Below are 14,625 nucleotides of genomic sequence, written 5' to 3' on the forward strand. Positions count from 1 at the left end.
ATAGCACTGGATAGTGACATTGTGCCAAACTAAACACAGTGTCAACAGGTTTGGGTACTTTTAATCTCTGTCTTTATCATTCTTTTAAAAATCTCAAATTCACAAAATAAACTGTCAAAACTAAATTTGTTCATTTCTGACATCAAATACTCAAAGTGTCCAAAACATCATCCTCACATTCTGTCAGTAAAATTAAACTTCATATTTAGTGTCATAAAGCATTTCCACTTATAATATTTTTAAAAAGTAAAGACAGCTATTAATCTTAACTTCTCTTGTTTAGCTTTATTTCCTTAGAAAATTATTACTGAATATCAGTTTGAAGATTTACACATATCAACTCCATTTTCAATATTCTTTTTATGTGTAATTTCTTTTCATGTCATTGGATAACTTGGATGCTTATTATTAAAATATTTTATGCTAACTTTAATAAGTAATAAGTAATCTGTAAAGTAAGGATAACTATTTTATTAAGTACATATAATCCTTACTGCATTTTCTAATCCAGTGAATTAGACCCACAAGGATACTTAGAAAATTGCTAAATCTATCTCATTTTTGGTGCACAGCGAATCAATATTATATATAATGCCACCTTGAAGATCCCTTTAATATTTTTCAAGAGAAAACAAAAGCATGTAAAATATTGAATTTTCATTTCACGTCAGAGCAAGAGAATAAAGATTTTTATGAAGTGGCATACATATTTTTAAGTTGGTGATTTCACTGGAAATTTTTCTGTTGTTATTTTCTCCTTAACAGGCAATCATAATTGTAGTTTCAGAAAACTGTTGAATTACAAATAACTTTTCCAGGTGGAAAATCCTATTTATATTAATTTTGAAACATAAACAGTTGATATGATGTTGGTTGGGGTATTTGGTAAATAGAACATAGCATATGATCATAGCCCTTATTCAGGGGATCCAGAATTTCCACTAGACAAGACCATCAAATACCAATACATACTAAGAGATGAAGATATCTAGGATGATGCTTGGATAAATATGCAAATGTGGAGAGAATTTACCTGTGGTTGAGTCATGATCATTTTCCTTAATCAGAAAGATTGGGTTGACCTTTAGATTTTTCTTAGCTCTTGCTGAGGATGGGATGGCATAATGAGGCAAAGCCTTTGAAACCTGTTCATGGGATGTGGAACTATTGTGGTGCATGCTGTGATTCATCTAGGGGGTACTTTGAAATTTAGACAGCTTTGTTGAATGTGTTGTTATTCTGGCTATCCCCTGGAAAAAAAATATAGTTCCTTTAATTTTCTAAGTATATGTATGTAACTAATAGTTTATTCAGTGTTTGATTTTATTGAGCAACCTTTTAAGGCAAACAAACATTAACAAAAGGTTTAAAAGTGGGCTTACTGTTTGGGCAGTGGGAGATTTTTAGAATTTTACTAAGGGAGCTTAGCCAGGCTTAGTTGTAAGTGGGTAATGAAATGCAGAACTTGAGTTTAACAGAGAGATTGGCTAAAAAAGAAAGAAGTAAAGAAATATAACTAGGAACTGAAGAATGGTAGTTGTTACATGAGGGAATGTAAATTAGACAACATGAAATAAGCAACAGAAAAGAGATGAGAGAAGAAAATCAAATAGAAGACATAAGTCAAAAATAGAGTAAACCTGAGTGTGCTTGGTTTACTAGTAAAATGATATTTTGGCTTGGTTACTTGGAGCATGCAGTAATATACTCACATGCTGTCACCTCAGCATGCTCCAACCCAGGTAAATACACCAGATTGGAGAAAACATTTTGTGGTTATCTGTTCTCTGGCTTGAAAAAAAAAGTTTGACTTTTATGGAAAACTCTGTGAGAGAGGCATGAATCTGTAGGAAGAACATATAAATTGAAGAACAAGGTGCATTGTGTTAAGCATGAGATTTAAGTGGGTTGAGTGAAGAGGCAGCTTCTAGGAAATTGTATTTGACTCTCTTGCCTCAACCTCAAATTAAAGCTATCAAAACCATTCATGCTTTTTGTTAGAAAAAAGCATACTGGGTTGAGGAAGTGTGAAATGTTGTTCGCGTGATTTCTGGAATCATAATAGGAAAACGGTAGGGATAGGTGGGAAAATGGAATGACCCTAGTCAAGAGGGAATGGCTTTGGAAGGAAGGATGAAGCCAGGGGGAATATCAGGAAGATTTTTTTGTGACAAGTGCAAGTCCTAAAGGTGTCTTGTTATATCATACAATATATAAAAACAGTGCATTTTATGAAATGATGCAGTTCACATTGGGGAAATAATAAGTGTTTAAGATACAGAGCGTACATGTGTTTCCATAGTCCCAGCTGCCTTCTCTAGTGTGTGAACCTACCCTGGCTGGACGTGTGGTCTCTAGTTAAAGATAACACTGTAGAACAATCATTACATATTGGACTATATTTTTCATGATTTATTTCTCATAACTGGAGATTGAAGTTGTACATTGTCCTGTTGCAGCCATCACCTTTGCTATCTTGCTAGGGCTTAGACCATCTTCCCTGTCTGGGTGGCTCTAGGTTTCTGATTTGCAACACAGGATGCTTCCTGAGGCAGATAATCCACCCACAATTAGCTAAATTGACTCATCTTGAATTTAGAAAGTCCTCCTGTGTCCCAAATGTTTTTATCCTAAATAGCATTATCCAAGTGATTTAGCTCTTATTTACTAATTTGTTTTAGACTAGAGATTTATTTTCTAATTAGTTTCCCATTTATATTCTAAGCTATTCAAAATCATCCCTTGTTTTCTTCTCTTTAAATGTCCTCATTTAAATTATTTTCTGATAAGGTATTCAGGATAATTTCTTCTAGCTTCTGAATTGCAATTGTGTTATAATATCTCCTCAGAGATACTATTTTAAATTGATGATAATTGTAAAATTTTGGAATATAAGGGAGACAAACTAGAGTTCTAAATTATTTATTAGTAATCACACCTTTAACAACTAGCTTTGTTACAAAGAAAAAAAAAATTGTTACTTATACATAGCCTCATGCCTTATTAAATAACCAGAATTTGAATTTCAACTTAAGCCTTTTCACTTTAATACTTTAATTATTATCATTTTAAAAATCAGATTTTCTCTTCCTATTATGAAATCAAAATTATTATTTTAAATTATTTTTAAGAAATAAGGTGATGAATTCTCATTTATTTTTTTAATGGCAAGTCAAGATTTTCACAATTTACAACAGTCTTCTGTTGGATTTAAACTTGTAGCAAACACATTTCTCATATCTTAATTCCATCCTATACTTTTGGTCTTTTTCCCTGAACCCTCCCAAAATGAGTGTTGAGCTACTTAATTCATCTGCAGCATTTACTGTGTCTTTCGATGACTCATTGGATCCTCTCTTTAGATCCCATGCCATTGTTATTTAGCATTATTTCCACTCAGCAGTGTTTTTCTCATGCTGTGAGATTGTATCCAATTTTCTGTGTGATGCTGTCAGAGCATCTCACTTTGTCTATCTTTAGGGATCTCTGCGATGGATTCAGCAAAGCCTTCTAAAATGCTAGAATCAGCACCAGCTTAAGAAAGATTGCCATTCTCTCCTTTTGGGGGAAAACATTCATTATGTTCATCAAGTAACAGACCTGTTTGTTCCTGTTGCTTGAAGTCAGACATGATTGTTCTGTATAAGAAGATGGAGCAGGATAGCAAGGACTAGTGATTACAAAGTAGGTTCCTATTCTGGGAAGGAGCAGGGATCTCAGGGGTAACTGAACCAGCAGCTGTTTTGGTTACAGAAAGTTAAGGAGGGAAGAAGTTTCATTCTTTTTAGGCTGGCAACAGCACTTTGTGAACTGGGTAGTCTGTAGTAGATGGAGGATAAAGGGAGGGATCCAAGATGGATCGGTGAGTACCCTAACAACTGTGAAGGGTACATGGACAGGAACTAAGATGCCGATTATAATCAGAAGGCAAGATGGGAGTTGTGTAGTACTTACAGGATTCCCAATTGTGACACAGCATTCAAAAACAGAACCAGATGGGTCCACAAGTTATGCAGGGAGAGGAACAAAGCAGAAAGGATAATTGGGAATAAGGCAGGAAACCAAAACAAAAGAACAGGGCCCAAGGGAACTTGAGGCTCAGCCTTAAAGTATTGGCTTAAGGATCTGGACTCAGACGTGAACTTACCTTGAATACCATGTGGTGACTGGGAACACAAGAGATCAGATGTCATTGTGAAAGGAAGAGGAGGAAGAAGAAGGCTGAGAGATGGTTAATCTTGAAGAAACAAGCATGAAAATAGAATAAAAGGGTAATGTCTTCATTGTGCAACCATTTGCATGTGAAAATAGTCAATTTTGAGATAAATTTTGGCTCTCAAAGTCATCTTTATTTTATTATTAACTTCCCTGCAAGTTGGATTGTTATTTTTATACTTTCTAATTTGGATTGATATCTTTATTATCTCTAATTTACTTTATTGGAAAGAATATTGGGCTAGAATTCAGAACATATTTTTAGTCCTATATGTGCTACTGATTTGTTATGCTGTCCTACATTTTTATATCTGCATTGTGTCAGTCAGCTTTCTGTCACCATAGCCAATTCTTGAGATAATCAAGTTCTAAAGAGAAAATGTTCATTTTGGCCCATAGTTTTGGAGGTTCCAGTCCACGGTCATGTGGCCCCATTGCTTTTGGGCCTATGGTGAGGCAGCAGTCATGATGGAGAGTACAGGGTGCACCAGAACCACTTACTTAATGGCTGGGAAACAAAGGAGAGGGGGAAATGACAGGGTCCTACTGTCCCCTTTAAGGGCATGTCCCCAGTGACCTAAAGACTTCCCATTAGACCCCACCTCTTAAAGTTTCCACCACCTCCCAGTGGTGCCACCCTGAAGACCTAGTCTTTTCAACATTTGGGCCTCTGGAAGACACTTGAGGTCCGAACTATAGGCTATATTATATTTTTACATCTGTAGTCATGTTTATAACATAAAAAACTTTCTTCTAGAGAAGTGGAGGTGAGAGTACAAGAGTCTTGCAGCCAGTCAGACCTGGATTTCACAGTTTATTATGTCTGTAATTTGAGCACATTCATTTAAATTCCTCAGCCCCAATTTTCTTATTTAAGATACCTTAATAGGACTTGGGGTTGTGGCTCAGTGGTAGAGTGCTTTCTTAGCATGTGTGAGGTCCTGGGTTCTCTCCCCAGCAGCACATAAAACTAAATAAACAAAATAAAGGTATTCTGTCCATCTAAAACTAAAAAATATTTTTTTTTAAAAACGTTACCTTAATAATACACTGTTAAGTGGATTACAATAATAAATAGCAATATTTTGTATATTTCTCATGGAAAACACTGGAATTTCATAAGAACAGTGATTAGTTAACATTGTTATTAGAATAGTCAATGTCTTTTAGGAAAAACCTATTTTTATTTTTATTTTCACTTTCTTAGCCACAAATAATTTATTATTCAGGTGTGAATTTTTGTTTCTTTTTTTTTTCTACTTTTAAAAATATAGTTGCATATAGTAATGGGATTTGTTGTTACATATTTGTACATGCATATAATATAGCAATATAATTTGGCCTGTGTTACTCCCCAGCACTTTCTCCCTCCCTCCTTTCCTCTATTGATCTCTTTTTGATTTTTAAGAAATCTCTGTCCCATCCTTTCTTTCCCTTTCTCCTCTCTAGTTTCTACGAATGAGAGAAAGCATATGATTCTTGAACATCTGAGTTTGGCTTATTTCACTTAACATAATGGTCTCAAGTGCTATCCATTTTCCTGCATATAACACAATTTCGTTCTTCTTTATGGTGAATAAAACTCCATTTGTGTATACCACATTTTCTTTATTCATTCATCCATTAATGGAAACCTAGACTGCTTCTATAGTTTGGCTATTGTGAATTAAGCTGCTATAAACATGGGTATGCATGTAACTGTAGTGTGATGACTTTTATTCTTCAGAATAAAATACCAAGGAGTGGGATAGCTGAGTCATATAGTGGTTCCATGCCTAGACTTTTGAGGAACCTGCATACTAATTTAGGAAAAACTTCTTAAATCATCTAATAATCTCTTCCCTTCCTTCCTTCTTTCAGTCTAACTGCCTCCTATTTCCTCTTTCCCTCCTTTCTTACTTTCTTTCTCCTTCCCTTCCCTTTACTTTTCCCTCCCTCCCTCCTTTCCTTCCTTCCTGTATTTTTATCTGGTAAGGTAAGAATTCAGGGGATAATATTAAATCAAACTTGATTACATTGTGTGAATTAAGTACTATCCAAATGTAAATATTTAAAATTATTTTGTTTGTTCTCAGTATATAGCTGAACAGTCCAATTGGGGAAATGAATTATAGTTCTGTTTTTCATTAATTTGGATATTATAAGATAGTTTTATATAGTTTTTTGGAAATGTTCAATATTTAGTGGTATTAGAACTATGTTCCTATGTAATTGCAAAATGATCTCAACTTCAATATCTACTCATTATTTTTAGTCTTTCATTTTCAAAGATCACACAGATAAATTCACGCATATTATCAATGTTCATAGGATTCCACACATAAAAACTAGACCACTGGTTGTATTTTAGAGTGGTGCTAGATTCTTTATCAACCTGGAGTAAAGCATTTATCTAATTCTGCGAGAGCCTGTCTGAAAAATCACATATGTTATTTAAAAGGATAGAGGTAGAAGGAATTTTAGTAAATTCCTTATATATATTTCTTATATGTCTTTCAAGGCATCTGAAACTTACATGTGATAAAAGTTTAATAAATGTTTAGCTGAACCACTGTCTAACATTTATTTTTATATCTGAGTTCATGCTGTGGAAAGATCACCAGGAATGTAATTGTTTATTCCAAATTATAAAATTGTTCACAACTGCAAATTACATGACTATTATGCTCAGAAGTTTCAGTAGTTACAAATAATTTCATAGAATGAAGGACTTTTCTGGATATAGAGCCTTATAATTGGTGTGGTCAGTCATGAGAGATTTGAGTAAAATGAATGCATTTTTCTCAAAAGTGCCTTTAACACTCCCATCAGAGACAAGCCCCACAGTGGTTAGCCTGTCACTTTGACATGCTGTGACATTTCTCTTGCTCTTATGAGGCTTGTGTGTAAGTAACTCCTTTAGGCATCCCGCTTCAAGAAAGAAAAAAACATAAAAAAGTATTTTATGTCAGTGCTTAATATACTGAGCAAATAATTTACTGATTGGGTTTATTTACTTCTCTGCTGGGTAAACAGAATCAGAGTTTAATAGAAGCCTTAGGGATTATTTTTCAAATTGATTTACTTAACAGATCTTTACTGGGAACCACTTATGGACTAGAAACTGTTAGGTGCCCAGTATAAATGATGAAAACGCAACGTCGTTCTGGTCTTCAATATGTTTACTATTTATCCATTAAAGGACTAATTCCATAAACAAGTATAATTACAGACTTATATAAGCTCTATGAAAATTAGACTATTAGCTTAGACCAGAATATGTACACCATTTTTAGTATTGTGAATTTTACCATGAATGTGAGGGGGAGAATTCAGGATTTTTATTTAAAGAGGATCATTTCTTTCTGTTTGGAGAATGGTCGTGTGTGGTTAACCAAAATGACGATAGTTTGGACTAGAAAGATGAAGAAAAATGGGAAGATTCAATATATGCTTTGAAAGGTGATTTCTCAAAGCTTGGTGACAGGTTAATAATCTGGCTTGAAGAAGATTTCAGAAATGACCTTCAGATTTCTTGCATGAATAACTGGATATAATGGGCTGGATGCACTACATTCTGATAAGAGGATGAACATCAATTTCTGACCTTGCTGTTACCTATTGGTAAGCTGTAGAAGGAGGTGGGTCATTCTGTCCTTGTGTTTCAGGTGCCAGAATTTGCCTAGACTGTAAGGATTAGCAAGATGTTTTTGTTTGTGTTTGCCTAGCCTCATTGGATTGGAAAACCTAGTGGAAGATTTTTTCTTGAAGGAAACAAATGGTGAGACATGATCTGTGCTATTTTAGAGGATGTGTTATAGGTTAATTAGCGCTTATCATATGGACTGCATAAACAGTCCTAATTTCAGTAAGTTTCAGTATCAGATGTGTTTCTAAAGGATCACCCTTTCTATAGACAAGTGTTTGGAAATCACGCTGGGACAAGGTTTTTCAGAGAAACTACCATTTTCTCTACACAGAAATTCATTGCTCCTTTCTTCTTTCCAGCCTCATGTGCACTGCAGAATTTGATGATTCTAGGATTCAAGTTGCAGGCAGGAATAGAGTTCTATAGTTAAGCAAACGAATAGGTAAGGAAAGACCGTTATGAATCAACGTTATTATTCTCATCTAAGTCTGAGCTTTAGCCAACTGATGAAATGGATGTTGGAAAGACATGTTGAGGGATTCTTTGCTCTGTTACGTGTGTTCAGTTGGTTCTTAGTTATCAAAGCAAGTGTGTTAGTCAAATTTTTGTTACTGTGAAAAAAATACCTTAGGAAAACCACTTAAAAGGAGGAAAGATTTATTTCCTCATGCCTCTTCAGAGGAAATCGCAGGCTTCATAGATTTCAGTCCATGGTCACTTGGCCACATTTGTTTGGGCCTGTGGCAGCACGAGGACATCAGGACAGAAGCACAAGGTAGAGGAGGCTGCTCATCTCATGATTGTTGGGAAAGACAGAGAGGCACTCGGCAATTGGGAGGGGTCAGGGTCAGGGTCAGGGCACACCCCCAGCAACCTCATTTTCCTTTCTCTAGGTTCCACCTGCCCACAATTCGATTACCTCCCAATCATGCCACAGGCTGGTGATCAAGACTTGAGCTTGTGTGCCTTTGGGAAACAGGATCTAAACCATTCAGCAAGTGAGAGAAACCATGAATTGTTTTCAATACAGTCGATGGCTAACTTGATTGTATTCAAGTGCCAGTTGCTATTCTACCTGCTTTACATATACTAACTTTCTTAACCCTCATAGCTATTTTTAAGTATTTTTAATATTGTTATCCAGCAGAGGGAATAACTGAGACAAGGATTCTGGAGAAGCCAAGCTAAGAGTAGAGGTGGTTTGGCTTCTGAGCACATATGATCAACCACAGTGGTATATTGCCTGCCACAAATGAATTTATTTATGTATAGTTTTGAAAGAAAATTTGGACTTTCCTTTTATTTTAGTAATATAAAAGTACTTACTGAAAAGTCCTGAACGTCTCTGGATGGTTAGAAGAGCTTTCAGGGATTACTGATTCTGACAGGTCTTTTCAAGGATGAGGTTCCTTCGAACATCTCTCACCCATACACCTGTTACTCAAGTATAGTACAAGTTCCCACCTTTTTCTGAGATAAATAGCACTCAATGCTCAATTGCTTATCAACACAAAATCCAAGCAATCCAAACAAAGGAAGACTATTGAAGCCTTAAAAAAATCCATATCAAGTTTTCAAAAGAGTTAAATAAGTACACCAGGATTTTCCCCCTAATCTGGAAAATTATCATTTTGAATTTATAACATGATGAGAAGAAAACTGCATGGAGTTCCCATCCTTCCTCATTTCTTCAGTTTGGTGCTGAAAGATGACTTGCCTCCATCTCTAATCATACTAAGTGTCTTAGCTTTTCTCTTGCTTTGACTAAAAGATCTGACCAGAACAATTGTGAAGGGGAAAAGGTTTATTTAAGGGCTCATGGTTTCAGAGGTCTCAATCCATAGACAGCCAGCTCCATTCCTCTGGACTCCAAGTGAGATAGGAACAACGTGGTGGAAGAGCATGGCAGAGGGAAACAGCTCAGATGGTGATGAGGAATCACAGAGAAAGATTTCACTTGCCAGATACAAATATGTACCCAAAGCCACGCCCTAATTCTCACCTCCTCCAGCCACATCCTTCCACTTCATTTTCCACTCAGTTAATTCCTCTCAGGGGATTAATTCCCTGATTGGGTTAAGACTCTTCCAACCCAATCATTTCTCCTTTGACCCTCTTGCATTGTCTCACACATGAGCTTTTGGGGGACATCTCATATCCACACCATAACACTGATCTTTCTGGAACTGTTTTCAAAGTTCCTGCCTGAATGGCTCACATATTCCTTGGAGGATGAGAAGGGGATGAGATTAGACATACTATTAATATTTTTATCTATTTATTATCTTCTTTAAAAAAAAGTTGTTGTGAATATTTAGACCTACGGCACCATTTTAGGTATATAATGACTCAGAGTACATTAGACTTCCCTGAGAATAAATTCCAGTAAGTGAAAAATCTCAGTAATGTGTGTAATCCACTCTGTGCTGTAAGAGCAATATTCACTGGACCCTCCCAGTAATCATGAAAATAGGTCAGTTGGATCTGAACTCTTTCTCAGATTGAGTTAACTGATGAAAGCCTCAAAGTGACATTTCCAAATACAACTACATTCTGATGTGCATTTTTAACTCATTTGCATGAATTATGAGTTTCTCCCACTGTTGCAGTGAAGATTCTATCTCCCCTTCCTTTTATACTATCTTTGTCTGTTTTAAATTTTTTATTGTCTTTGCTTAAGCAGATTCACTTAAGAACAAAATTCAAAAATAGCAAACACACACACACACACACACACACACACACACACACACACACCCTCCGCAAACAACAAACAAACAACCAAAGCATCCTCAGTAGTTGTCCCTGCTCCTTTCTTAATGATTCTCCTGAGAGCCAGGCTGCAGGCAGTTCCATAGCAGTCAAGGAGCTGAATACTTTCCACATCCCTTTCTTCACATAACAAGTATGAAAAGACTTAAAAAGGAACCATCCTATCCCCTGCATTGTATGGAGCTGTTGTGTCTTGTAAATATTTAAAACTCAATGAATGCTTATTGAACCAAATATTCCAGACTAATAGTCACAATTATGTGTCTTTTTTGTTGTTAAGTATTTTTAAATGTCTCTTCTGCACATTTTAACTTTGAACTCATTTCTCAGGACTTGGGATGTAATTTTTAGATTGTAAAATCCTTGCTACAAATGCAATTTACTACATTAAAAATACAAAGTGCGATTTTAGTAATACCGACCTAATATTTCTACAGATAGATCTAATTTATCAAAGCACAATAAACTAATTTCTTAAAATGTTTTTTGGCATCTGACAATTAAGAGCTAGAACCATTCTATATTCAGTTATTGCTTTTTAAAAAAGTGTGACTTGCCAGAGATTATGAACAGTTTGTTTTTGTTACTGAAAATTATGTATCCAATACATTGGTTGTACCTCTTATGACTTTGTACCATGATAATAACCAACTTGCTTTTCTTTAAGTGTCAACATTTACATTCTAACTATAAAATGAAATCACATTTTATTTAATGGCAGCATTAAAGAATACAGGGTAACAGATGGATTTACTGATGATCACAGTAATTCAAATTTTAACAAAAATTGCAATTTCAGTTTTCTGGCATATGATATATTTTATCAGCAACACAGTATTTTTCATTTTGAGATAACTGATGTACTAAAATCTTAGAAATGACATTTTGTTAAGAATTTGGAGATAAGACATATTGCATAGAAAGATAAATGCATCAGAATTAAATTAAGTGATCATTAGTTTTGAAAAACTGCCCTTGCATGGATCTTTACACAATTTCCTCATGTAATTAGATCTCTGAACAAAATTAATATACTAAATTTCTTTTCACATACATTTTAGAGTTTTCAGTTATTTGACTCATCCCGACTCTGACTCTTTTGTTTGCTCTAAGGAGGGACTTTTGAGATATTATGGCTACACGTCAGTTTGGCAGGCCTACAACATATATTTTAAGTCAGTTTGGTATCTTATGTAGATAGCGAATAAGATATAGCTTCTCATAATGTGTATTCTGTTCTAAATGATGTAATAACTGTCACAACTGATTATGACTTGTTAGCAACTAATAAAACTCCCCCTTTTTTAGTATCTTTATAGAAATCTATATAGATTCACCATGAACCCCACTGAAGTAATTTTATTTTACCAGTGAATACCTCAACAATTTTAAATGTACATTTATTATCCTCTTTAGCCACATGTGACCTACAATACCTATGATTCATTATTCCCTTCCCTTCCTTCCAGCGAACATGCATGATCAGACATTTCATTGAATTTGTTGTCAGATCTTCAAACCTTTTCACTCCTGTCTCCTTCCTTCAGGCTGTCATAAACCCTGGCTAGTTACCTCTGTGGGTCTGCACCCACAAGTCCCAAGCACTACAGGACAGGACAGACCCACACAGGCTGGTGCCCCCACTAACTGTTCAGCTGTTCAGCCAGCCACAGGTCTACCCACAATGCACTGCGGCCCAGGAGCACACTTCCCCTTTCTGCTCAGGAGCTTTTTCAAAAAGGCATAAATGACCTTCCAGCCATCCACCTCACATCCTTTCTTGTTCTCACTTACTCCCAGCCTTTTCCTTTTGCCTTTTACATACTAAATTTCCTTAAACTGTCCGAGAAAATAATGCCATTATAATTATCAGTGCTTGTATTTGTTATTCCAAGAGCTTTTCATTTATCATATCTTTCAGCCTTTCCTCAACCTAGCAAAATATACTCTACCAGTGCATCTCATATTTTCCAGATGAGATGAGTGAGAATTTGTTAAGTTTAATTCCTTGCCTTATATCGAGTCAGGACCCAAACTGGTTTATAAAATTCAGGTCTGGCACCTTAAACTTCCATCAGAATTTCATCTTAACTACAGATGAGATTCTTTTTACCTCATCCTGTCTTGGTTTAGATCAGCATTTATAATTATTCTTTACACAGGCAGTTCATTTGAGAGCTCTGGATCACTGCTAACATATCTCCCTCCCCTTCTCTTTACCTCCCTGCCTGCTGGCCTCAGAAGCATACAACTATTTCTACCTGTGCTACAACTCTCCCTCCATTCTTCCCTTCAGGGCACAAAGACTCTTGTCTAGCTCTCAACTCCTGCTTCCTCTTAGTACATTCTTTATGCATCCCCTCAGATGGCTTACTTGGTGTGCATTCACAAAGTGCTTGCAGGTCTCCTCTTATTTGGCCTCTCTATGGCTCTTGATACTCTTGCTCCCCTCTTCCTTGTATCTCCTCCTTCTTCGTTTTCAGGACAGCATGCTACTCCTGATTTTCCTCCTGGTTTCCTGGTTAGTCTTCTCACTCTCCTTCATAGGCCCAAGAGTAACCTCAAATTTTATGCAAAATACCAGATGACAATTTTCTTCTGAAAAATCTGCTTAACTTAAAATCTCAAAGTTGTCTATGAATCAACAAAGTTTAAGATCTGTAGCCTACAGTGTATGATAGCTGAGTGACCTCATACATGCCCTGTTTCGATTGCCACTCACATGCCAGCAGTGCTTATTTCTGATACCAATCTTATTTCTCTCCTTATCACACCTTCCTATAGAACATAAATGTTCTAAAAAATTGCATGCCGGATATGCTTCTAAAGGGAATTTATCATTTATACCATCAAAACTTCTTCTCTTTTTTTCCTCTGTGGTAGCATCACAAGATAGTTTTCAAAGTAGGATAACTGGGAGTCATATTACATTCTTTCCCCCCCTCTCCTTTTCCCAATTACTTTTTCAGACTCCTGTGTCCACCCCATATCTCTTGGGCAGCAACTCTTCCTGTTTAGCTATAAGACTCTCCCAGATGGTCTTGGCGTCTATGGTTTTAATCTGTACTCATCTTGTCTGTGTGCAGCAGCTCCCACTGGTCTCCTGGTATGGGATCTAAAATGCAGCTACCTTCCCTTTTATGAAATCTTCCCAATTCTTCTCCATTATCTTTGAGGAAAACTAATCTCAACTTTTTGTGATACTACTTGAGATGTAGTTTCCCCCAATACATATTATGCTCCCACTTACTTGGATTTCCTTCAGTGGAGTTTATTCCCATAACACTATATTTGATACTTATCTTAGTCTGTTTTGTGCTGTGATAATAGAATACCTGAGACTGGGTCATTAGGGGAAAAGAATAAACATAGAACTTGATGCTCTCCGAGTTCTAAAGCAGGAAGTGGAAGGTGAAGTCACCAGCATCTTATAAACATTTTCTTACTGCATCCTCACATGGTGCAAAGTGGAAGGACCAGAGAGAAGTGAACTCTGTATCCTCATGTAACAGAAAAGCTGAAGAGAGAGAACCCACAGAGAACCTAAATGTGTAAATTTTCATAAATGTTTATTTTTACAGCATGAGGGCAGAACTCTCCTTGACATCTCCTGTTTTCGTCATAGTCTTCATTGCTGTGACTAAAAGATCTAACCAGGACGATTTTAAAGGGGGAAAAGTTTATTTGAAAGCTCACAGGTTCAGAGGTCCTAGTCCATAGAAGGCCAGTTCCATTCCTTGGGGCTCAAGGTGAGGCAGAGGATCATGGCAGAAGAGTGTGGTGGAGGGAAGCAACTCACATGGGAATCAGGAAGGAGAGAGAGAGAGAGAGAGAGAGAGAGAGAGAGAGAGAGAGAGAGAGAGAATGAGAATGAGACTCCACTAGCCAGATACACATATATACCCCCAAGCCACACCCCAATTTCCAGATATATCCCACCACTTCAATTACCACTCACTTAATCCCTTCAAGGGGATTAATTTACTGATTGGGTTAAGACTCTTAACACC

At 36.3% G+C, this 14,625-nt stretch overlaps 1 protein-coding gene across 1 annotated transcript in view; it reads left to right on the plus strand.

The window, feature by feature from the left end:
* Positions 1-14,625, plus strand: part of Cpne8 (copine 8) — a 194,583-nt gene that overhangs the window by 75,870 nt on the left and 104,088 nt on the right. The gene's annotated exons all lie outside the window — the stretch shown is intronic.

The sequence above is a fragment of the Ictidomys tridecemlineatus genome, chromosome 6 (assembly GCF_052094955.1).
Source record: "Ictidomys tridecemlineatus isolate mIctTri1 chromosome 6, mIctTri1.hap1, whole genome shotgun sequence".
In the NCBI taxonomy this organism is placed as follows: domain Eukaryota; kingdom Metazoa; phylum Chordata; class Mammalia; order Rodentia; family Sciuridae; genus Ictidomys; species Ictidomys tridecemlineatus.